This window comes from Equus caballus, chromosome X, assembly GCF_041296265.1.
Source record: "Equus caballus isolate H_3958 breed thoroughbred chromosome X, TB-T2T, whole genome shotgun sequence".
In the NCBI taxonomy this organism is placed as follows: Eukaryota; Metazoa; Chordata; class Mammalia; order Perissodactyla; family Equidae; genus Equus; species Equus caballus.
The window spans coordinates 7,379,246-7,406,026 of NC_091715.1; the positions used below are offsets into that span (position 1 = coordinate 7,379,246).

Sequence of the window (26,781 nt, forward strand, 5' to 3'; positions counted from 1 at the left end):
GGGGAGAGGAGAGGGGGAAAGAGAAAGTTTAAATAGTCTTGACAATTCTTCCTGATATTAAATGCGTCTATTCCCCAAAGTGAACATGCGTGAAGTGTGGGTCTGCCATGCCTTGAGTAAGCATCAATTCTCTGTAGTATCAGTCGAAGGTCAATCTAATATTTAAAGATATATTTTGCACAACACTGCTTCATTTTAGTTCATCCATATTTTACCCAGGACTCAAATGAAGACCCAGAAATCATGAGAAATTTTGACAATTCATTCCTGCACTAAGATATGCCATTTGGTGTGAGAATTTTACCTGGGAGGTATTCAGCACACCTACATTGGATTATGAAGTATTTCCTCACCTTTTAAAAACCAATACAAATGAGATACCATTACACACCTACCAGAATGGCTAAAATAAAAATAGGGACAACACCAAATGCTAGGGAGGGTGCAGAGAAATTCGATCATTGATACATTGCTGGCAGGAATGTACAGTGGTTCAGCACTCTAGAAAACTGTTTGACAGCGTGTTATAAAACTAAACACACTTACCACATGACCCAGCAATCACACTCCTGGGCATTTATCCCAGAGAAATGGAAATTTATGCTCACACAAAATCCTGTACACAAATACTCATAGCAATTTTATTTGTAATAGTCCTAAACTGGAAACAACTCATCCTGCAAGTGGGTGAATGGTTAAACTGCAGTACATCCATACCATGGAATACTGCTCGGTAATGAAAAGGATCAAACTACTGATACGTGCAACAACTTGGATGAACCTCCAGAGAATTATGCTGAATAAAAAAAAATGCCAGTCTCAAAAGGTTACGTACTGTATGATTACATTTACACAATATTCTTGAGGTGACAAAATTATAGAGGCAGAGAACTGGCTGCCAGGGATTAAGGATGGGGGACAGGGTGGTGATGGGTCCATGGGACCTCCTTGTACATTGTTTTGCAACTTCCTATGAATCTACACCTCAGAATAGAAAATCTTTTTAAAAACCATATTTCTATACCAACAGAGCCCTGGGAAACAAGAGCATCCAAATGGCCACATTCACAGTTGTAGAGTTTGTCAGTGTTATGTTCTTAGCTCTCAGTAGTGGCAACCCTATACACCTCTAAAATATATTCTTTTCCAAGTCTACTTTTTGTCTTCACTGCTCTGCATAGTATTTTCGTTTTTGCTTTAAGGACATAAATACATAAAGACAAGTATATATTTAATTTCATTTCTGAGTATAGTTTAAATATAAAGTGCATAATATTGTAAAATAATCTAACCATTGTAAAGAATAAAATAGATGAACAAGAAACGCTTTCTTAGATTATGCTTCGTGACAAAGACTCTTTCCTTAACCAAACTTTAGTCAATCTCCTCTGAGCCCTCCTCTTGACTAGGCCTTGACATTGGCCTCTGATCTTGCTGGGCCTACACAGCCTAGTGTTAGCAAGAATCCTGCTAAGTCAGTTTAGAGAGAATCCCCCACCCTTGATATCTCATCACCTTAGCCTGCCTTCAGTAAGAATCCTGTTAAGTCGGTTTAGCAAGAATTCCCCTACCCTTGATGTTTCCTCTTAGTGATTTTCCATCACTTTATAAATCCCTAGCTGTCAGTGCTGTACTCAGAGTTGAGTCAGATCTCCCTTTCCTAGTGCTATTGCAAAAGTCCTGAATAAAGTTTTCCTTACTGTTTTAACAAGTGTCAGAATAATTTCTTCTTTAACATATGAAAACTAATGATAAGTGATCATGTCCATCGATGAGATTTGGTATTGTTTTAGCATATTAGGAGAATCTGACCTACAAAGGTATTATTTTTTAGCAACAAATTATAGTTTTCTCACACTTAACAGGGCTATTTTTACATATACATGCAAATATACAGGCATTTGTGCATGCATGCATAAACACACACATACACATAGATATGTGCCTGAAAAGATGTCTTTAGAGCATTACATTCCTGTAATACATTACTCCCCAGTGTGTACATGTGTGCATATATGCATGCCTCTGTGTGGCTGGGTATATATTCATTCAGACATTAACAAGTGGAAACGTCCATAAAACCCAGACTTCTCTGAAACCTTAAGTTTGTGCCTATAAAAAGAGAAAGTAATCTAACATTTCTAAAATGCCTTATATATAACCAATTCTCTGTTAAGTGTTTTATATCTCATTTTCTATATACATACAGTTCTTCATATAGTCATTACATAAACCCTATAAGTTGGTGATAGCATTGCCATTTTACAGGTAAGGAAACTTGGAAGGCTTAAGGAATCAACTCCAGGTCAGAGAGCTAGGAAATGGCACATCAGGGTCCTCACCCAAGGGATCTAACATTGTGCTTCCAAATCTACTGCCTGGAGGGATTCTCTTAACTAAACAGTAGTTTTATCGCTGTCAAAATAACGTCAAACACCATTGTACTAGACCTGGCATTTTCCTTTTTTTGTGTGGTTTTTTTAAAGAAAGTTGCCTTTGTTCAAATGAAATCTTAATCAGAAGCCCCATATTTTGGAAGAGCAGAAAAGCAGAAGAAAACATCCAAGCTCTTCTTGTCAGAATGGCGGGTAACTAGAGGATGGCTCTTACTCCCTCTCTCTTCCCTCTTCCTCTGTCTGGGCAAAATCACTCTCTTCCTGCCCCAAGTAGCTCTGTGGAACTCTTTTAGGGCTTTGATGAGAAAAGGTCGAAAGATACTTCACTGGACTACTATTGGGAGAAAATCCTCCCTGTATTCCTTGCATTTCACACATCGTATGAGCAGAGGTATTGGTGGCTTGTTCCAGACTCTCTTTTCAAGAACTTTCAGCCAGTGAACAGTCTTAGAAGATCTAGATAGTGTCTCCCTCCAGAGCAATGGCCAGGCATGCTTACTGTCCATTATAAGAGATTTAGGTTCCCTCAGCTCAGGATCCACATGTGTGAGGCAAACCCACCACCTGCACGGCATCCATCTGGGCTGCTCTGTGCTGCCCTGGGGAACTTGGGCAAGGAGAGCCAATGTGAACATGAAGCTCATGCCACTTGCTGTGCCATGAGTAATAAAGTCCTTTGTCTCTGATCCAGGAGTCTCACGTCTTCTGCCAACATCCAAGAAACAGTGGGTGGTTAAACTGCTGGCTTGCAAGTAGGGTAACATCTCAGACCCTTCACCAATTCTTGACAACTACCATTCTATAACTTATTTGACACATACTTACATAGTACTTACTCTGTATCAGGTGCTATTCTAAGTGACAGACAAATGCTAAATCATTTAATCTTCATAACAACCCTGTAATATAGGTACTATGATTATTATTTCCGTTTTACAGGGAAGGTAACTGTAATCATACAAGATTAAGCAGGTGGATCATTCCCATAAAATAACTACTTGTTACGCATATTTATAAGCACTAAATGATTTTCCTTATTAAAAGAAATAGCATACATTGAAACCTCAGAGCTATGCAAGTGTATCCCCTCTAGTTGGTCTTGATCATAAAGCCCCAGTCTTCAAGAAGGCTGATACAGAACCTCCAATTTGCTGAAATATTAAAATCACTTTTGTAAATGATGCACCCTGACATTTGGTATCTAAGAGGAAAAGTGGAGACTATTTCCTTAATGACTTTTCCAGGGTCTTGAGTATTTAAAGTGAAACCTCTTCCTTCCTTGGAAAATGGTTGCAATTCCAACAAGGAGAGTACTAACAACATAAGCATCCTCCCAGAATTAGACCCTCAGTAACAAGCTTTCAATACTTGGAAGGTTACTTTTGCTTTATAAAGCTTTAGCCCCTTGACATTCGCTGGCTAGAGAGTGGAAGAGAAAGTGATAAACAGGCCTAGAAACCTAGACTCTGACATGAATGTTTGCTGTGAACCAGCTCCACTTCCATTCTTATAAAATCTTCAAAATTTGCTACACAAATATAGAAATCCCTTTCAGATAATTTCCAACATACTTGGGGACAGTCAACAGGATATATCACTCTGGTGAATGATTATAAAGATAGACTAAAAACTGAATATCAAAAACAATCCAAAAAGGAGGAAGTGGACAAACATTGCGCAAGAAATGCAAATGGCCCTTAAAAATATGCGAAGATGCTCAACATCAACTCAGAAGATAAAGCTACACAGTGATACCTCTTTCCATGTATCAAGTAGGCAAAGATGTATAAGTTGGACAATGTCCTCTCTTGGGGAGGCTCTGGGGAAGCACTCACATACACTGGGTAGGCAATTTCACTTATTCATCAAAATTAGAAACTGCATGTACCCTTTGGCCCAGCAATCCCACTTCTTTGGATTTATAATACACACACATCTGCCCCACAGAAACTGATGAATGCACGAGGCTTCTACGTACATTGTTTCAGTGGCAAAAGATTGGACACAATCCCACATGACCAGAAGGGGAAGGGTCAAATACATTATGGTACATTGTCACAGTGGAATGCTATGTGGTTATTAAAAAAGAGGAAGGGGGGCAGCCAGCCCAGTGGCATAGTCATTAAGTTCACATGCTCTGCTTCAGCAGCCCAGGGTTCACAGGTTTGGATCCCAGGTGTGGACCTAGAACCACTCATCAAAGCCATGCTGTGGCAGCATCCCACATAAAATAAAGGAAAATTGGCAAAGATTTTAGCTCAGTGACAATCTTCCTCAAGCAAAAAGAAGACTGACAACAGATGTTAGCTCAGGGCCAATCTTCCTCACAAAAAAATAAATAAATAAAGGAGGGGGTAAGCTCTGTGCAGCATTATAGAAAGATCTCCAGGATATATGTGAAGTGGGAAAAAAATAGGGTGCAAATAGTGTAGATGGAAGCCCACTACTTATGTAAGATGAGGGAAATATATTTGTATCTGCCTACGATAATCAGAAAAACTGCTGGGAGTCAGCCATCAATACCTACAAATGGATATCACTATAGGAGACACATAGCATATTTCACAACTTTGGACAGCTCATGAGTGACAATGTTTATATACCAATTAGGGATTCCGGAAATCCTATAAGGAAGTTTTTCTTCTGGATGATAGTATTCAAATTAGCATAAGGATGAGACATGGAATACAACACGCTGAGTTGACTGTTTCAAACAAGGTTTGAAGCCCCCTGCGACCACAATTAGGATTTGCGCCTATCCCAATTACTTCCATACCATTTCTTTAAATGATCCACAGCAATTTACCTGGTTAAAATTCAGTTTGGTTTGGTAGTGCTTTGAAGGGGACACTTCCTTCTTAGGTTTTCTGCATTCGGACAGAGGATGTGCAAAGGAGCTTACAACAAAGGGATTCAATTAGAAAACAAGAGCAAATGGTCGATTTTTGAAGAGGAACCACAAATACATATTCGTGTGGGCTTTTGCTTGATTACGTTTGTTAATAAGGAATGCCAAAGCATATGCACCAAAAACCGTTCAAGGTCTTTTGGTAGCAAATTATACTTGTAAATTTGATGCAAGTCGATCACTGGAAGGACTCACATTCTTTGAAGATTTGAATTCAGAAATGTATGAAAGAATTAAATGCTTCTTTCCCCCAGTGATATAAAGTATTAAATGGCAAAAAAAATGTGTTTGAAATCAACTGAGGAAATAATTCATTTTGAAAATTATTCAATAAAAATGTTAAATAGGAAAAATATGTTGGGCCAGTTTGTACCGGATAAATAAAGCAGAAATATGCAATGGACAAACTTCAGGATGATGGGCTGGGAAATGTCCCATCAACCTCTTTGTCTTATTTTATTTTGTTGCTATTCAACTGTGGCAGTCTTAGGCACAGTAATCTATTCCATCCCCGTAAGACAAAGAAAGGAAGACTAATTCTGATCAGCAGAAAACTGGCTGGCCTCTTGGAGCCTTCAAAATGGCAGTGGCTCCGGATCAAGGAGAAATGAATGCTTTTGAAGACTGCATCTTAGATTGTTTTGTTAATACATAAAATCCTCCCTCTTTATCATGCAGAAGACTCATTTCAAAAAGAAAATGCAAGTCAGTGAAGATTAGTGGGGCTTCTTGGAGGTCAGAACTAAATATACAAACTAACAAAATGACGTTGAAATAAACAAGAATGTGAAATTGCTCATCCGCGGGGATGATGTAACTAATACTGACATAATTTCCAAGCAGAAAAGCAAAACTAGGTCAAAGCACGTTGGCCTAACATAATAAGCATTTTTGCTCCCAGAATTTTACCATGTAGGCTGTGTCTGCAGGCATTAATGTCTTCTGTTATCAATGTTCGGGGCTGTCACAAACAATTCATGTCTTATCACTCTTTGTTAGTTAAACCAAAACAATGTAGTTTACATGTGAACTATTCAATCCTGACAACTGAAATGTTACAAAGGGGAAATGTTAAAAATATTCACAAAGTGTCTCCTCCAGGCTGAGAAATATTAAGCAATAAATATTCATTATTTAATAGTCTACTATCATGTTTTTCTCTACAGTACTCAGAAAGCAATACCCCTCTCAGTTATTATGACTTTTTTCCTTCTTTCACTCAGAGTTATAAAAAGGGCAGCAGCATCAGTATCTCTTTAGAAATCTGCTTTAAACATTGACAAATAAAAAAACCTGAATCACTCACCCAATAGCCAATTTTTCTATTCTGATTTCCCCATACGTTGACTAAAAGAATTCACACTTTCTTCTCCCTTACATATGTTACATTTCGCTTTCCTGCACTATTTCCACAAAGCACAGCTGATTAATTCATAGAAAAAAAGAACTCATCTCACCCCTTAAACTTCCTTCTGTGTAAACATAATCCTCTTAGTTTTTACTCTCTGACATTTTCACACTTAGCCAAAATCAGAACAAAGAGTATATAGACAAAAGTAGCACAAAACCCAAATATAAGACTATTTGGATTATTCGAATAGCATTTTCTCCTAAAGGTGATGCAGTCATTCCTGACTCTTGACTCATTATAAACCATCAACCCATTTGAACTGTCTTGGAATTTATTAGCACATTAAATTAGCATGTGACCCAAAAACATCCAAATTTTATCTTACTAGAAGGCATGTGTCACAGTCAAAAGAGAATAAGATGAAGAGTCTAGAAGACTCAGGTTTTAGACATAAACTTGCTCATTCCTTTACTCCCTGATGGAAGGTAAAGCATTCCTCCATGCTAAAATTTCAACCCACAAATGCTAAACTTTCAACCAGGACTCTTTGTCTATATTCCTACTGCATTTCCCACAGAAGACTTGATCTTGTGTAAATAAATAGATTTCTAATATTTGGTGATGCCTTCCATTCATCTGATTATTAGTGACTCAGCAGGGCATTTGACGAATTCCATTTGTCCACAAACAGTTACTTTCCTGTTAATTGGGGGAGACCACTTCAAAATACATACAACTGAAGCCACGCTCCACAACTTGACATATGACAGATAACAGTCTACTGTGTGGACCCTTTGAAAATGTATTAGTCCTGTTGTCTCTATAAACTATTAAATGTCTCAGAAATTTCTATCTCACATTAACCATAACTCTCAGACAGTCTATCACACCCAGAAGCAGTGAAAGTGCTTTGTCCAGCATATATCTTGAATTTCACTGCAGAAAATGTGGCTGCCATATGCATGGAGTAGAGTGGAGGACCAGAAACAATCTCTCAGCTGCTGAGTGACCTTGGGCATGCCACTCACCTGGCAAAATAAACCAACTGCACATGTACCAAAGGCCTAAAACATCAAGTTGGGCTCAATGAGAGCAAGCAACAGATTCTATCCTTGCTTTTAGGTTTTGAGCTATTGGCGGGCACGTCCCATTTGTTACCATTTCTGTTGCCCCATCAAGGAGAGTATAAGCCAAGCTGCCTGCCATGTTCTGGGTTGTGTCCTCACCCAGAACACAATCCAATGGAATAGACGGATAAGCACCTGTAACATATTGTAATTTTTCTCTAATGTCAATCTATTCAGTCCTTGCTGTTCCCCCAATCTTTCTAATGCCCTTTCTTCCTCATATCCCTTCTGCTCTTAAAGAGCATTTTTCATTCTTTTTCAGAATTAATTTTTCAAATTCATCCAGCATGTGTCTGTAAAACATTTAATGATTCTTATTGTGCGCCAAGCACTGTCCTTGGACTTGAGGATTCAAAGAGAATTAAGATGTGACTCTTGCTCTTAAGTAACTCAGTCCCAAGATAGGCAAACGATTAACTAGAAATATAGACACCATTTTGAATACTTATGTAGATAAGACAAAGCTCCAGCTGTTTCTCTTCCATTTATTCTAATCCAAATGGACAGTGCTCAGTTTACAAAGAGCATACTACAAACAACCCAAACCCACAAATGCCATCACTCCTCGCATTCAGCCCCCTGTGGTTCCCTGGATGTTACTCACAAAGACCCCAGTGAGTCCAGAAGTTCAGGCAGAATGCTAAGAAAAGAACAAGTAAAGAGGTCTGACCCACAGGCAGACACGTCAGCAAGTCCTGTCTGCCAAATGCATAACCCTGTCCACAATTATTGTCCCTGAGAGGGCAATCATGATTTTTGCAGCTCCAGACTCTACTGCCTGCTTTTTCCCCAACTAAACATTCATCCTGAGGGTTAAAGGGTTAAGAGTCATGAGATTTAGCTTATCCATATTGCTTCTCTCCCAACATCTGGTCAAGACCACTGTCTAGAGGAAATAGGAGTGTGGTTTGGAGGTGGGGGAGGGAAGGGTGGGAAGATGGGCAATTATGGAAACTCAATTTACTGTAAATCAGGATAGGCCTGGGAGAGACACCCCAGTGGGACCCCAGTGGGAAGATACTAGAAGGATGGAGAAAGAAAGGTGAATACCAGTGCAAACGCTTCCTATTCCAAATAATGCCAAGTCTGGTCTGTTACCAAAAGTATGGCAACTCTTTCTCTTTCTGTGACACGGAGTCATGTCCTCAAAACTCAGAACTTAATCTGACATTAATCAGATTGGTTATTTTTTAAAGTAGTGTTTTTAGATCGTCCCAATCATGGCATCATTTCTCATTGGAAAACGTTCTGGGTTTCAAACAACAAACTCTTAGAGCATAAAGCATTCCTATATTGGGAACTGCCTATGAGTTATTTTTCTCTATTGAGAAAAATTAACTTACTACTTAATAATTATGATAAATTTATTTTAACTAGGAATTCCTAAATTTCTACAAATACGTATGTGGGTAAAAATTAACTAAAGTTCACAATTACAAATCATTTCTCAAGTCTCTTAAGTTCAGCAAAGTTTTGGCTACCATCAATTTATCAAGCGGATTCTTATCCACACAAATATAGTTATTAATGAGCACTTTGTCCATGAATAACTTACGTTATGCTATTGGTACAATAAATTGTACACCAGATCAAAAGTTATCTGAGGGCCAGGTCCACATCAAAATCCTATTTGTTGCCCAAAAGTGGCTTGGCATATAAGAATCATTTAAAGTAGCTTTATTGAATGAACTACTGAATATATTAATTCTGTAAGTACTCAGTAAATGTCCTTGAATAAGAAACGAAGGAGAGACTTTGCATTATCCTCATCATAAACAGTTGACTGTATATAAAACCTTCAAATCCACTTGTACTACAAATGATCAGCACATCTTCCATTTTTTTGCCTTTTTTACCCAGAACTTCTTTTTTATAGCACAAAGCAGATAAGTTTTTAGGTTTGTTTTTTAGGAAAGTCCCCTTTAAGCACTTTTTTTCTGTGCCAAAATTTTCTGAGCTCCTTAACACCACCTAACTTTCTGTAAGCCATTAACCATCCTGATCTATGTCACTGGAATATTTTCCTCCTGGGGGGGGAATCTTGTGGATCTGGAAGGGTCCCTAATATTTTCTCTTTTCCTTTAAAGAAATTTCTAGAATATGCCAGTTCATAAAACTAGGCAAACAGGGGCCGGCTCCATGGCCGAGTGGTTAAGTTCACCCGCTCCGCTGTGGCAGCCCAGGGTTCAGATCCCGGGCGCGGACATGGCACCGCTCATCAAGTCACGTTGAGGCGGTGTCCCACATCCCACAACTAGAAGGACCTGCAACTAAGATATACAACTGTGTACGGGGGTTGGGGGCTGTTGGGGAAAGGAAGCAGAAAAAAAAAAGATTGGCAACAGTTGTTAGCCCAGGTGCCAATCTTAAAAAAAAAAAAAAGGAAGATTGGCAACAGTTGTTAGCCCAGGTGCCAATCCTTAAAAAAAAAAAAAAAACTAGGCAAACAACCTTCTAGAACAAAACCCCTGAGATGAGTTTCACGTGAAATAAAAGGAGTGGATAATAAGCCAGAAAGAATCACGTTGATAAACTGTCCTATATCTAAATGGAGAGTAGATTCCCATTTGACCTGGCTTTGTAGCCCTTTCTTTAATCACAGCGTATTTGATATTCTCTTCCTTGAATGAACTCGTTTTCATCGTGGCTTTGGTCACAAGATTAAAGAATCACTAACTAATTGTTCCAAATAAGCAGAGCAATTCCCTCTGACTCTGATCTCCGCTCTCAGCAGTGGCGTCCACTGCCTGGCCTTCCATCATAGACACTTCAAGCCTGACCTCTGCAGGTGGATAACTGAAATGCACGTTGCCCAACCGGATCGCAGTCTTTTAAAAATCTCACCAAGTTCTGAAAATACAAACATTCACACTAAGTATAACAGGGATATTGATGTGATATGTTGGACTTCTCTTTCATTTTATAAGTTGTTTTTTTGAAAGTAGCAACCACTTGATTAAAAAGCATTTAAACTACATCTGCAAAATACTCTGGTTGTGGTTAGCCATTAATTCTTTTTGCCTATAGAGAAAAATCCAAATGATTTGGATAACTGGGATCCTCAAAGCATGCGGGTTTAAAAAAATGCCCTGATCAGCCCCACCTTTTTCTAATCAAACAAATTACTCTTTGTCCAGTGACCAAATCCCCCGCTTCCACCAACGCACAGCCCAGGTTGCCATAGCTACCTTGGATGTCTATTTACCACACAAGGGATCAAAGCCAGGAGACATCCACATACACACTTAGCCTTAAAACTTGCTGGAATGTCTGCGGATAACATGCAACTACCAATTAAAGGATTTGCTTGCAGCCTATGCGGTCCATAGCCAAGCAAACTATGAACGCACGTCATAATGAATGGCAAGGGAAAGCCAACTTGAAAAAAATACTTCAAAATGACCAATAAGGATCTTTAATCTGACAGCAAGTTTTAGGATTATAACATTCCCTGCAAAGAGAGAGAAAGCAGGGGAAAAAAAATGAAAATTCTAACGTGTGTTGAAGACATTGGACCTCCAAACCATGTGCAAAAACTTAAAACATCTGTTGAAAGGGAACGTTTCTCAGATACATATTTTAAATTCCGGTTAGTTACAGTGCCTTGCTATTTGATGTCATAAAAGCTGCCTGATCTTAGTGTTGGGACAAATGAGAACAGAAATGCCTTTTAAGCTTTTACAGGCTCGATTTTCAAATGAAGGAAACCATAAAACATACGTGGGACACTATGTGCTGGTTACAGAATGATAAGAAAAAGGATGTTGTGGAAGAGCTCTGTTTTAATCCCTAGACTATGGCTTTCGATTCTAAGCCTGCACAGGTAGTCTGTCTTTCTGGGTGGGTGGTATTCATCCTCCGACTTGACTTGCACCTAACTTGCTGTGTATCTTTATACTTCACCTTTCTCTGCCTTCACCTCATCGTTTGTTCAAAGAGGATCAAATTGCCACCTCGTTCTCTCCCTGGGATGTGGCAGAGAATAAATGTTTGTAAAGGACTTTCTAATCCTCAAAGGAAAGATTAATACAAAGACATTCATTATTAAACCAGATGTCCTTCGGCATTTTAATTCCAATCTGAAGAATGCAAACCGGGCTAATCAAACTGAGTCACAGCTTCCCTGTACTAGCACCATTTTAGGCTTGGAAGAATTTAGCAGCTGCTTAAAGCGTTGGGTAACTACCTTTTTTTTCCCCTTCACACTATAAGGCAACTGCAATGATTTGTTTTAGTCCATCAGAAATAGAGCACACACCTTCGTCTCTTAGAGTGTTTTCTAAAGTCATCAGGATATTAAAAACACAAAATATGTCTGGTAAGCAATTTTGTGTGGAGAACCTGATTTTTTTTCCAACTCGATAAAGAATTATTTTTTGTTCTCATGTGCAGGGACAACGGGTGGCATGCTATTTGGGGAGGATATTTGCAGTTGCGGGAATGCCACAGGCAAACCTGTTGTTTTTGGCTGGGCTTCTAGAACAGGTGGCCATGTCTTTCCTTTAGAGTGGGAGGGAACATAGCAAATTCCTTCTCAAGGAAGTTTCAGGAAAGTTTCCCATTTATGATCAGAGGGCAGAGACAGGTTGGCACACACTTTAAAATTACTTCCTGATAAAGGCAAATCAGGTTTACGCTTTTCTTTTGGCCTAACTCAGCGTGACCTTAGGAACCCTCAAAGAATACTATCCTTCTACGTCATTCTTTTTCCGCCAACCTGGCAGAAGGCAAAACCCCGCTGAATCTCATCGCCACTCAGGCAGTTTTCTAATTCTGCTGGCAATTTCTGGCTACCCGCTGTGGCTAGTCAGTGGCAGGGGTCTCTTCGCTGCCATACCACTGTTCAGAGTTTGTGCAGCCCCAGGGATGGATCACTTCTCAGTGAAGAGATTGGATTTCATTGCAGAGCTGATGACACACGGACCTGTTTGATAGCTAACTGCAAATCCAGCTGGGGCTGCAGGGCTGAGAAGGCAAATGGGCTGGTGGGTGTGATTCACCCTATCCAGATGCAACAGTCAGCTGTCCCCCAAGAGAAACTCAAAGTTAGGATTAATCCAAGCCAATAACTCCACCATCTCATTCCCCTCTACCTTCTTGTTCTAGCTGTTGTGGACCAATGTGTTAGATTCCTGAAATGCTGGACTGTCCGGATTCTTTGGATGGGCAACCACTCTCCCCCTCTCCTCCTACCCCTGCATCCCACCCCCTGTTCCATCCTCTTTTCAAGTACTGAACAGGCAAAAATATTATTAGACATACAGAGTGGTGGGATAAAAAGTTGCCCATTCATTAAATAACCAAGGAGTTACTACATATGTACCCTTAAAACTTCAATACTGGGCTGAATTCCAATTCATGTGAATGCCACAAGGAGCTAGGCCTGGGAGAAATCATGCCAAGCTTGGGACAGCATGCCTTTGGCGTCAGGAACAGGGAGTGCCTCCGTCCCAGAGGAATTGTGTGGGAACAGGGATTCTGAAAATTGAGCTCAGACACCATCGAGGAGAGGACAGGTGGCTCTGCACAGGATCAAATGACTTCTTTGTTCCAGCCAAGGACCTTTTTCAAAAACGTTTTGCGTTCCTCTTTTTCATTTTAAATCCTTTCCTTTTAGGCTTCTCGCTCCTTTTCGCCATCCCATCTGATTGCTCGACATAAAAAGAATGGGGTCGGACGCTGAGTTTGCAGAACTTAAAGAAACTGAGCCTCAGCCCCAGTCTCCAGCAAGGCAAGCCAAGCCATTGAAAACACCCAACACTTGCTCGTCTAAGCGTGCTTTTCTGCACTCACTGAAACTTGCCGAGGGAGCAAGTGACGGGGCAAGAAGGCAGAGGGTCTTCACCCTTGACCATTCAGTGGGGACTCTGCTTCACCTCCCGAGGCTGCAGGAAAGGGACAGAAAGTTCTAAACCCCTCGCCCCAGGCCCTAAACAGAAAGTTTGCTTCCTATGCAAATCACTTGCCCCAAAGTGCACAGTTGGAAGAAAAAGTGAGGTAATACAGATGCTAACTTTCCCCACCCAGATTTATTTAGAGCCGACGCAAGCAACATCATTCCTCTTGTAATTCTCTGCCCTTGCCAGTCTAGGGCATGTTTTTTCCAGTCTTGTCTTCCCCTTGTATGAGTATTGATCTTGATATTTAAATATTGACCTAAGATTCTTCCATAACTTTGATTGCGTTGTAAATTACACCTTTTTCTTGGCTTCCTACTTTTTTCTTTTCTTTTCTTTTCTTAACGGCAAAGCTGTAAACCTCCGCCTGGGCTGATAAGGAATTTTATCACCGTGCCCTGGAGCCACGGAAGAAGCTACTGGTTTAGAATTCTTTTCAAAGACTCATTTAAGCAACCCCCGAGCCCTTTCTCTGCTCACTACTTTCAGGGCTGTCTGCTCACGTCCAGAAGCAATACAATTTCAAAACTGCTGGAAGCGAAAAACAAATCTGCATTTTTCTGGAAGGACTGTCTGTGCTCATTTCGGGCTGGTTCCGCCTTCTCAGCCATAAACACAGTAAGGGCTTAGAACGCGAAGCCAAAATGAGATAAGAGGCCCCGTGTAATTCTTTTTCAGGATATTCAGTTGTCTTTATTCTAACCCAAAGCATAGGATAGAGGCTAAAAGCTCGAGATAGATCCCTGCACAATACATTCCTGCGATGGCAAACTGGAACTGATTTACATATTCTGCAAACCGCTTTTAAGCCCTTTACAATGACTGCCTGACATCACCAATCACCATTAGAAGCAACAGTGGGGAGGGGTGGCAACGGTGTGCGTGTGGGGCGGGGGGAGGTGTTCGGGGGGAACCACAGGAAATCTGCTTCTTTGGTTCCCTTAGGAAAACGCAGCCCGGTCTTTACGCCAAATGGATCAACTTGGCCAGGCATCTGCTAATCCAGCAAGCTCTCCGGAGTAACATCCCAGGGGTCCCAAGCCGCGCCCTCCCTCCCCACCCGCCTGCGCAGCTCCCGGAGCTTACCTGCCTCATGTTTAGAATTCCATGACCCATCCGGCAGGGAGCGAGCTGCCTCGAAGCCCACGCCGCGGTCTTCAGAGGGGAAACAGCAAACCCAACAGAAGCCCGCAAGACAAAAGCAACTCAGCGAGATCCACAGGCAGCAAAGAGCACGTTTTCTTCCTCTTTTTCTTTGATCTGTTGCTACACGCTCTCTGCCCAAGACAATGTCAAGTTTCTCAAGCTTTTCTTCCCAGCCTATGAAGAGTCGGTCTCAGGGAAGCGAGGACCGCCTGGCTCTTATTTCAAATCGGGTCTCAAAGACGTCGTAGGTGGCTGGCGTGGGCTCCGGAGGAGCCTCGCCAATCAGGAGGAAGGGGTGGACCCTGGGAGCCAGAAAGGCTGCCTCCGCGAGGATTAGAGAGCTTTCAGGATTTAAATGACTGGAAGCAGCTGGGAACAGCGTCTAAAGCTCCAAAAGTAAAAGATGAGTTCTATTCTTATCTTACAGCTCTGGGTCTGCTCAAAGCCTAACTAGCTTCGGACCTTAAAGCCTTGGTTTTGGGAGCTCCCTAAAAGCGCTAAAGCATTTGGAAAGTGCGGAATTATTGCAGCCAGAAAAATGCAACACTCAGGACCCAGCCGTTTTTTGAAAATGGTATCTTGCACCGAAGTGCTACTTTTGCAAAGACACTGGGGAGGAAACCAAATTGTTATGCAGAACACCTTAGCTGAAACCAACAATCAAGGGAGGAGGATGTTACTCACCTCATTTCCATATAGATGAACTGTATATCCAGCTAAGAAAAACAAATCTTAATGGGAACGTGCACACAAATCTGTTGAAATGCAGCAAATGAACAAGAATCTCTATATATTGAGGGCCAGAGGCATAATTTTAGCTAATAAAATTGTTACTAGAAAAATAAACACTGATGTTTGGTTAAAAAGAAAATGTTTTAAAGTACGTGTATCACTATGGTTCACCTTACCTAAAGGGTTGATCTGGTGAACTTATTAACAGGGATGTACTGACCATCATCTTAGCATGATGGGAAAACGCCAACTGCCTTCTTATAAACTTAAACCTAGGCTTAGACTCGGAAAGAATCTCCAAAGTTTGCTTTCTTAACTCCATGTAAACAGTAACTTTATGCAACTCTTAGTCAACGTGATTTCAATGCAAATCTACCTTTTGGATTTCAAAAAAGTTCAAGTCGATGGAGCAAAGACTACTTTGTGTGGCACCAGGAAATGGCCAGAATTTTGTGAGACTAACTCAATAAATATTTTTAAATTTTTGGTATCAGACGGGAAAAAAACAACTTAGCAAACAATGAACTGGCAGCTTCAAGAGTGTCATCTGCGTGGGTTCAACGGACGTGAGTTATGCCCAGTTCTATGGAATTTGGCGGCCCAATATTTGGGCCTGGAGGCCCATAACCTCATCCGAACCCCCTATCTTAGCAGGTTCAGGGTCCACCTAACGACACAAGCTGGCTTCAGTCCTCTTCTTGAACTTGCTTCAGAGCCCTCACTATGATGTATACCAGGGTTTCTCATCCTCAGCAGTATTGACAGTACGGGGTCACAGCATTTTCTGTGGTGGCGCCGTGCTGTGTGCATTCCAAGATGTTTAGCAGCATCCCTTGGCCCTAGCATCCCTAGCCTTGGCCCGCTAGATGCCAGTAGCACCCCCACAGACATGACCATCGATAACAATCAATCACCATTTGTCCCCTGGGGGCAAAATCGTGCCCCCTTGAGAACCACTGATGTGCCAGCTTTGAAATATTGGTTCTCAAACTTGACTGTGCGAGGAAACTTCTGGGGAGATTGTTAAAAATGCAAATCCCCAAGTCCCTGCTTCTGCTCCAAAGGAATCTGATCAGTAGGTTTGAGGAGGAGCCTGGAATCAGCATTTTATCCCACTGCCAAAGGACTCTGATTCACTTTGAGACATACCGCACCGATTCCTGCCCTAGGTATGACCTCAGCCCCAAGTCACGGGGAGCTGCCCAGAGCTGCTGCCATTACATATCATTGGAGTTAAATCCCTAGGCACATCTATTTATCACCTTCAGTACAAGCTTTTCATGACTGCATTTGCCTTCTGCTGTCATCACCTCAAAGGTAAATATGAGCTGAGATTTCCTCTTGCTATCACTGTGCCCTTTCTAAGTTTCATCCATTTTTCTTCTCCTTTGGCCCACTCCCCCACCATCCTACAAGGTCAAATGTCGCTCCTCTTGTGGTTTCCCCGAATGCCCCAAGACAAATTAATCCCTTCCCTCCTCTATGCTCATAAAGCAGTTTATAGACACCCAGTGGTGTGCTGGTAAATATTTAACAGCCAGTTCTCACACACACACAAAAAGCCAAGATTTGTTGTAGCCTTTGCCAATTTCAATGGTATAAATGTTCCCTCCTTCCCCCAGTGAGGGCACTGAACAAAGAGTTGGAAAAAGCTGTGCTGAATCAGGAGACGGTAAGCCCCAGCTTGAGCAAAGCATGATACGCCTCTGCTGTTTCACTGCCATGCTGTACTGTAATCTTATGCTTTTGAGTCTGTCTCTCCTACCAAACTATAAAACTCTCAAGGGCAAGAATGGTGCCTTATTCATCTTTGTAACCCCAGCCACTTTCGTTGTACCTACCGTGCAGTAGGCAGTCAACAAACACGTATGGAAAGAAAACAAAATGCAACGTGCAGCTTCCCTGAGACATGGAGACTGATCGGACTACTGTCACTGCCACGCTAAGGAAGAGACAAGAATCTCTTGGGAAATTAAACTATGAAAGTTACTTCTTACCATAATTTACTATCTATTCTATACTTATGAGAACAATAAGCATAATGCCGTCTTCTATCCTAACACTGCCACACTGGGGCCATATCCAGGCCAGAGTGAAGGAGAAGAGACCAGCCTTCTAAAATAGAACCTTGGCTTCATGGACATATTTGTGAGACAGTATATTTTTTATGTTTTTATATGAAGGCATCACACACTTTTGCATCTACATATCACACATTTTATTAGCCAGAGATTACAAGATCTCTAGGAGAAATATATATGATAATCTCTGATAGGTATATAAAAGGGCATTTCTGCTGGTAAGAGATATAGTGATTAATGATGGTTATTTCCACTATCTCCCCACATTATGCATAAGGACAGGAACGCTAATGGTGGTGTCATTAAAAAACACCACATATGAGTACCTAATATGAACCAAGCATTTTGCCAGGCACTTCACAAATGTGCACCATTTAATCTCCACCAAAATACCAAAAAGTAGACATCACCATTGTCAGGCTAAGAATGAACAGTCAGGATCATCAAGGCAAAGTAAATAACCCAAGATCTTATTATAAATTGCTGTACCAGGAATCAAACTTAAGTGTTTGGGATTAGAATTACTCTGCATTTTGTTATAAAATAAGCTGTCTGCAGAAATGATTCTGAAAACTTTTAAGAAAAGTGAACAGTGTAAATAAATGAAGGCTTCTTTTTCATTTACAAATAAACATATAATTTTTTAAACATTTCTAATTAAATAAACGGTCCTTTGGGGGTTGTCCCTTAAGTGAGGATTAGATCCACTTATTGGAAACAGCGTAAGTAAGTGAAGTGAAGCAAGTAAAGAAACTCGCTGCACTAGAGGAAATAGTCTGTTTCTCAGTCTATGATTAACTGCACGTGCCAACATCAGCTGAGGAGATGTTGTAGTCTTTTTCTTTAATAGATTTTTTTTTACCTGAAAGAGATACTTTTCTACTGAGTATTTCTGGTTTACTTTTCTACTTTGCTTTGAATTTTTTTCCTTTTTTTTTTAAACATTGGCACCTGTGTTAACATCTGTTGCCAATCTTTTTTTTTTTTCTTCTTCTTCTTCTCCCCAAAGCCCCCCAGCACATAGTTGATATTCTAGTTGTGAGAGCCTCTGGTTGTGCTATATGGGACAACACCTTAGCATGGCCTGATGAGCAGTGCCATGTCCGCGCCCAGGATCTGAACTGGCAAAACCCTGGGCCGCTGAAGTGGAGCGTGTGAACTTAACCACTCGGTCATGGGGCTGGCCCCAGATGTTGTAGTCTCGACAGATCTTCCTTTATAAAGCAGCCTAGACCATAATCCTGTGTAGTTATGTGCAAGTGTGGTTATAAACAGACCTCCACAGCAAACACAACATGGGTTCCTGGGCGGATGGTCATGGACAGGCCCTACTGGACATGGATGGACATTGATACAGCACCTTAAAGGACAACCAGCAGAGCTTGTGCCATCCCTTTCAGTATTCTATTAGGTCAAAGCATCTGGTATTAGTGTTTGTGTAAGTAAAAAATGGTTGACTATCAGTAATTTCATATAGTTTATTGAAATATGTGTCAGGACACATCATCAAAAGTCAATGAAAACCAAGCTGAAGTTACCTACTCAGCTACCTGAGTGTGCTGGTGGAAGTGCAACGTCCTTGAGGGCTACAAAAAGAGTGTATTTATTCTCCCTCAGAGGTTCCAGAAATCTAGTTGTTTTATACTTATGGTGGCAGAGGAAAATTTGAGGAATACTGTATTTGAGGTGATTAGTGAAGGTAATTTAAGTTGACAAAAACATGAGTTGTCCTTCCCAATCGGGATCCCAATGACATTCTTCACAGAAATAGAACAAAGAATCTCAAAATTCATATGGGGCAACAAAAGACCCCAAATAGCCAAAGCAATCATGAGAAACAAGAACAAATCTGATGGCATTGCAATCCTTGACTTCAAAATATATTACAAAGCTGTAGTAATCAAAACAGCATGGTACTGTTACGAGAATGGGCACACAGATCAATGGAACGGAATTGAAAACCCAGAAATAAAACCACACATCTATGGACAGCCAATCTTCAACAAAGGAGCCAAGAACATGCAATGGAGAAAGGAAAGCCTCTTCAAAAATGGTGCTGGCAAAACTGGACAGCAACATGCAAAAAAATGAAAGTAAGCCATAATCTTTCTCCAAACAGAAAAATAGAATCAAAATGGACCAAAGACTTGAAGGTAAGACCTGAAACCATAAAACTTATGGAAGAAAATATAGGCAGTACACTCTTTGACATCAGACTTAAAAGGATCTTTTCAAATACCATGTCTATTCAGACAAGAGAAACAAAAGAAAAAATAAACAAGTGGGACTTCATCAGACTAAAGAGCTTCTGGAAGGCAAAGGAAACCAAGATCAAAATGAAAAAACAACCCACCAAATGGGAGAAAATATTGACAGATCATATATCTGATAAGGGGTTAATCTCCATAATATATAAAGAACTCACACAAATGAACTACAAAAACACAAACAACCCAGTCAAAAAGTAGACAGAGGATACGAACAGACATTTTGTCAAAGATATACAGATGGCCAATAGGCACAGGAAAAGATGCTCAACATCACTAATAATCAGGGAAATGCAAATCAAAATTACACTTAGATATCATCTTAGGCCCATTAGAATGCCTATGATCACCAAGACAAAAAACAACAAATGTTGGAGAGGTTGCAGAGAAAAGGGAACCCTCATCCACTGCTGGTGGAAATGCAAACTGGTGCAGCCACTATAGAAAACAGTATGGAGATTTCTCAAAAAATTAAAAATAGAAACACCATATGACCCAGCTATTCCATTACTGGGTATTTATCCAAAGAAATCAACAATACAAAGAGACTTATGTACCCCTATGTTCACTGCAGCATTATTCACAATAGCCAAGACCTGGAAGCAACCCAAGTGCCCCCCGACTGATGATTGGATCAAGAAAATGTGGTGTGTGTATATATATATATATATATATATATACACACACACACACACACACACACACACACACAATGGAATACTACTCAGCCATAAAAAAAGACAAAATCATCCCATTCGCAACCACATGGATGGACCTTGAGGGCATTATGTTAAGCAAAATAAGCCAGACAGAGAAAGACAAACACCATATGATTTCATTCATATGTGGAATATTAACAAACTTATGGATAAAGAGAACAATTTAGTGGTTACCAGACGGAAGGGGGGTAGAGGGTGGGCACAAGGGGTGAAGGGGCACACTTATATGGTGTATGACAAATATTAATGTACAACTGAAATTTCACAATGTTATAAGCTATTATGACCACAATAAAAAAAAAGAGATGTCTCTGTTTAGAAAAAACAGAAAATCCAGCCTATAATTCTTATAGGATGTCACAAAAAAGAAACAAGTTTCTACTCACTGAGTACAGGTACTCATTAAGTTAGTTTCTTTCAATTGCTTAACAAAGGCAATGTGGCATACCACAAGCAGGGGCCACATATGCGATTTGGAGTCCATTTTTAGTGTTGATGTGGCCTCTAAACTGGCTGATGGACCTCAGGTAAACCAATGGACATATCTAAACTCGCGATTTTTCAGGGGACAGTTGGGCAAGTTATGGCCTGAATGTTTGTGCTCCCCCATCCTACAATTCATATGTTGAAACCCTAACCCCAAATGTATTAGGAGGTGGGACTTTTGGGAGGTGCTTAGGTCATGAGGCTGGAGCCCCCATGAAAGGGATTAGTGCCCTTTCCTGCCACAAGGACACAGCAAGAAGATCGCTGTCTGCAGCAGGAAGGGGCTCTCACCAGTCACCAAATCTGTCAGAGCCTTTATATTGTACTTCCAGTCTCCAGAACTGTGAGGAACAAATTTCTGTTGTCTATAAGACATCTAGTCTATGGTTCTTTGTTTTAGCAGCCCGAATGGACTAAAACAAATGAAATCATATATGGGAAAGTTTTTTGTAACTATTGTTTGTTGTATGAATGTTTTGGATGACAGACCCTGGAAAGAGGGGAAGAAATCCGTAAATACAGAACCAGAACAAATAGACACACTGTGAGGAGTCGTTTGGGAGAATGGACCCTAAGGGCTGACGTTCAGATAGGATGGAGCTAACTAACTAGTCACCAGTCAGAGTTTTAAATAAATTCAGCTTTATGTTCCTTCACTTAAAAATTAAGGAATTAAAACAAAGCATGTTATTTTAAATTTTCATTATAACTTACTATGTAATAATTCTATTATTTTAGAATTAGAGGTGAAATACTTTGATATCGTCTAGTTTTTGTTGATTGATTAAATACGGCTGATCCTTCATTACCTTCCACTTGGTAATCTGGTAAAGGTTTATGCATGAATTTAGTGATGGTTTTCATATGCTCCTCCCACTGTCAGATATTCTCTACGTTCCCAATTGAACATTCTGCTTCACACCAGCACAATGATATCCTACCTCCTAAGGAGAATCTTTCAATTTCTGAGTCATCTACTTTTTTACTATAATTTTGTGTAGAAATTTATGAGGAACATTATCATAATAATTTATTTTTTACTTGTGTTATTAACCTCTTTCCTAGATTCTGAGGTCACTGAAGCCTGCATCAGTTCAGGGTTCTCTAGAGAAAGAACCAGTAGGATATGTAATATATATATATATATATATATGTATAAATATTGAGATTTATTTCAAAGATTTGGCTTATGTGATTGTGAGAACTGCTAGGCCTGGCATCCACAGGACAGGTTAGGAGTTCATCCTACAGTTTTGAGGCAAAATTTCTTCTTCCTCAGAGAAACTTCAGCTTTGCTCTTACGGATCTCAACTGATTGGATGAGGCCCACCTACATTGTCAAAGATAATCTCCTTTACTTAAAGGGAACTAATTATAGATGTTAACCACATCTACAAAATACCTTCACAGCAACACCTAGATTAGAGTTTGATTGAGTAACGGGGTACTATAGCCTAGCCAAGGGACTATTGTATGTCCCTTATAACAACAAGCACAGTGGATATGGTCAGTCAAAAAATGTTTACTGAATTGTTGCAACTAATAATAACAATAATAATTTAAAGACCTCCATTAGTAGAAGGCTCTCTTATTTATAAATAATGAAATTTTGCTAATAGATTTATTACATACTTTTCAACAGTAACACTGGAAGGTAGGAGCTATAAAATTTTGAGACAAAATGATTTCTAACTGACAATTCTATATCAAGTCATACTATTCATTAAATGTCACGATAGAATGCAATTATTTTCAAAGAAACACTCAAAATTTTTGCATCCCATGTGCTCTTTCTTTGGAATCCACTCAAAGATGTGTTTTAGCAAAAGGAGGGAACTAAACCAGGAAAGAAGAGCCAACCTAAAGAGAAACCAACCTAAAGAGAAATAAGGAAAGTCCAAGATGATAGATGCAATAGTCTTAGAAAGGTCTCAGTCTAAATTGTAGCAGGAGGATGAAGGACTCCTGGAGGTAGGTCTCCAGGGGTAAAAGATGATACTGATAGATCACATTTGAGGATGAACAGGTATACACAAATAAAAGCAAAAGGTGAGGCTATTATTAACTCCAGGAAAAACAAAAGAAGCACAAAATAGGAAGCATAGTCATAGAACACTCCTTAAATTGGCAGTGATCGCTGATATAGATATTGTGTCAGAGACTACTGGTAGCCAATCCAATATTCATTTTCCCCTCGTTTCCTTCCAACAGAACTTCAATTTATTTGGGAGCAGAAATGTGCCCAGCTGAGCAACATTTCCCAGTCTCTCTTGAAGTTATGGGTGGTCATGTGACACTATTATGGCCTATGGGATTTTAGTAGAAGCTGCTGTGTAGGGCTTCTGGGAAAGCTCTTTGAAGGAGATACACACTCTTTGCCCTTTGTCCTTCCTGGATTTCCCCACCAGGAATATGGTTGCAATGCCTGAGGGGCTGGGGCCATTCTCCAACCATGAGAGGATGGAACACATGGTAAAGCTGGAAAACAGGAAAGGTAGAAGGATCCTGGATTCCTGATGGCATCTTGGAGCCTCCAAATGAGCCCTGAATTTCATGTTCTGTGAGAAAAATAAATTGCTAATTTGTTTCAGCCAATGTTTTAGAATTTGTGTTACTAGGTGAACACGATTCCTAACTGACACAATGATATTGGGAGGATGTGGAGTGGGGATGAGGAAGGTAGTGTAAGAGAGGTAATTCTTTTTTGATCATATGTAGGATGTTAAAGATAATGTCTAAAATTCATAAACCAAGAAGTAGTAGTAAAAGCATGTTATGGGAAATATAAGAGTACATACCAGAGGAAATATTTACAAGTTGAAAGTGATTGCTCCTAGAATGAAGTGGGACAAGGCAGGGATTGCTGTTTTTCATTACAAGTCTTTAATATATTTGTACTTTGAACATGTATTACTTTAATAAAATTAAAATTAATTAAAAATAAACAAAAAGATACTCATTGGTTATTAAATCAATTTCTTGTCCTTGAATTCACTTCCTGTAAACTAGCACTATTTTATGATTATCTGGCCCATAGTTGACCAAAGAGTCAGGGGAGCGTTTTAGAGAAATTCACATGTCTGATGGCTCATTGTGAACCCCAAGTGCAACATCACCACATCATGCACATATGATCTGATTGGCATTTCCTCTTTCCCCCACTACAGATTTAATTTGTTCAACGTTTATGGATAATTTGACATGTGTAGTGAGAAATACATATATTAGCCCTGATCCAAACTGTTTTAGACATACGTTCTTCTAGATTTCTAGGAATGAAGATTCTACAACCAAGACGCCTTAATAATTCATTAGAGTAATCAAAAACCCCATGTTCTTCTTATTCGTAATTGGCATCATTCTTGATTAAAATGCATTTTTGTGTGTAAGCTTAAGTATGGCTAGGAATACTTGGTTCCTAGTCTTCATTTATGACCATTTTACTTCTTAGACTTATTCTTTTCTCTCTCTTACTTTTCTTATAAATGAAAAGGATTAGTCTCTCAAACCTTTAATATTTTAATGCCCAAAGCTGATTTTTAAAAGTCTTAGAGATTAAAGAAAATTAACTTTTGTGAACCAGATCTCAGTTTTCATATATTAGAAACAAGCAAAAACGGTTGGTTCATTGATAATCACATAGACAGAAGGAGGTGAATAGAAATTTTAATCAAAAGGAGCTTTGGACAGGATTTGTGCTCCTTGCTTGTAAAAAGACAATGCTTTATCTTCTAGATTGGCACTTTGCAAATGCACAGAAAGATTGCTCAAATGGTTGGATTTTTTTCTGATTGGCGAAAACCCTCTTCCACTTCACACATAATATTTATACTTGGATTTAAGATGGTGGTACATAAAAAAACTACTTAAGAATCATGGTTTACATGTCTCTTTCCTTTGCTAAACACAGATCAGGGTGTTTTTTGCTCTCTTCTAATAGCCAAGGAAGTAATACTTGCCCTTATTTCCTTATAACTAGATGGCTCATCATGAGCTCTTCCTCTGCTGGGAACCACTTATGAAAATTCACACATACTGAGATAGGCTTTCCTATACTGTTCTTCTGATATAAGATAAACATATTGAGTCGTAGCAAGGAAAAAACTGCAAATGTTGAGTATCGGTGCCTTAGCTTTCTCCATATTTATTAAAGAGCTCTAAATGTCTGAGAAACTGCATTCAAACGAGGCTTCATTTTATTTCTCCTTTGATTTATCAATTTACAAAAGGAAGGACTTATATTGCCTGTCTATTTTATAAATAGCGCTGCTATTTAAATTATTTTAATGTGAGTGATTTAAATAACAACATACAATGAACAAGGTAACTATACTCTTATTTGTAGCATTATCTATGTTTTATCAAAAAGACCTTCTGATATTTCTCTTAAACAATATCTGTTTAGGGAAGAGAGAATTTTGTTACGGTCATCTTTAGAAACCAAGCAATTGGCGATACTTATTTTCAACTGGGCAAATTAATCTAACCTGATTGAAGGAATTCAAAACCAGCTGATACACCACACACTAAGAGGTCCAACTTAGTTAAACCTTAAATTAAAAAGTGAATACCTGCACTAGAGAGGTGTGCTATTTAATGTAATAAAACCCACCAGGAGGTATTTGTGCTGAATGAAAAGGGAGGAAATGAAAGGAATCTCGTCTCAATCATGAACCAGGTATGCATCAGGCCTTCTTGAAGATGCAGCCAGTTTATGGTTTGAATCTGGGAAATTGGCACATATCTCTCTGACTCCAAAACCTGTGCTCTTTCCAGCACGTGGTGAGGCCAGCCTAGTTCAGATGCAGTTCTCCTTTGGAAAGAGGCATCAAAAACCAGCACACCCATGACTCACCACAACGCTCCCTCATCCTTTGTGCCTCACGTAGAGGTGTTTGGGATTTGCCACTTAGATTCTGATTTGCTTCTGAAATCCTCAACCTCAATTTACCTCCCAAAGTACCTCACACTGCACCTTCAAGATAAGCCAAGACTTTACCATTACATTTGAAAACAAAACAAAGAACTTTAATCATTTTTATTTACCTTGAATAGTTCTCCAAATTTGGGCTGTGTTCATGCGATCATTTGCAGATAGGGAAAAACCATACATAAACCTATTGATGGGGTATTCCTCATGGAAAAAGATGTTGCTGATGTACTATGTTGGGCAGGATGTGGATTTTAAGGCTATTTCTCCACGACTGTGAATGAGGTTTTCCTCTCCATTCAGAATTTCGCAATGGCATTCCCAATGTAATACATTTCTGTGATTCATTTCCACAGTTAGTAATGCAGACTGTGGAGTGTTTTTCCCTTATTCAAAGCTAATTGGTACATCAGTGGTTTAGCCAATGATTTCATTAGCAATATACAGATATCTTTAGATCTCTATGAATTGATTTTCATCACTCCCAGAGCATTCAAAGATCTCAAGTGTAAAGACAAGTGCCTCCTATAAGAAAAAGAGGCTGAGGGCTCTCATGCCTTAACCTCGTGCTAACAAAGACACAATGGTGTACCTTCCTGATGCCCAAATGGCCAATCCTTCATTCAACAAATATTTACTGAGTGCCTACTATGTGCCAGACATTGTTCTAGGTGCTGGGGAGGCAAGCAGACAGGTACAAAAAGGCTGAGGGCTGCCCTCACGAGCATATCTTCTAGAGGA

The 26,781-nt window shown here is 39.8% G+C and overlaps 1 protein-coding gene across 5 annotated transcripts in view; it reads right to left on the reverse strand.

Annotated features, from left to right (window-relative positions):
* Window positions 1-26,781, reverse strand: part of MID1 (midline 1) — a 346,750-nt gene that overhangs the window by 146,431 nt on the left and 173,538 nt on the right. Inside the window, exon 1 of one of the 5 annotated variants that reach the window (XR_011434656.1) lies at window positions 14,766-15,060. The exons of 3 other annotated variants lie outside the window; for them this stretch is intronic. The gene's annotated coding sequence lies outside the window, so the exon portion shown is untranslated. Of the gene's footprint in view, window positions 1-14,765; window positions 15,399-26,781 lie in introns of those variants that run through there. One more of the 5 variants, XM_014728758.3, reaches the window with a different exon arrangement.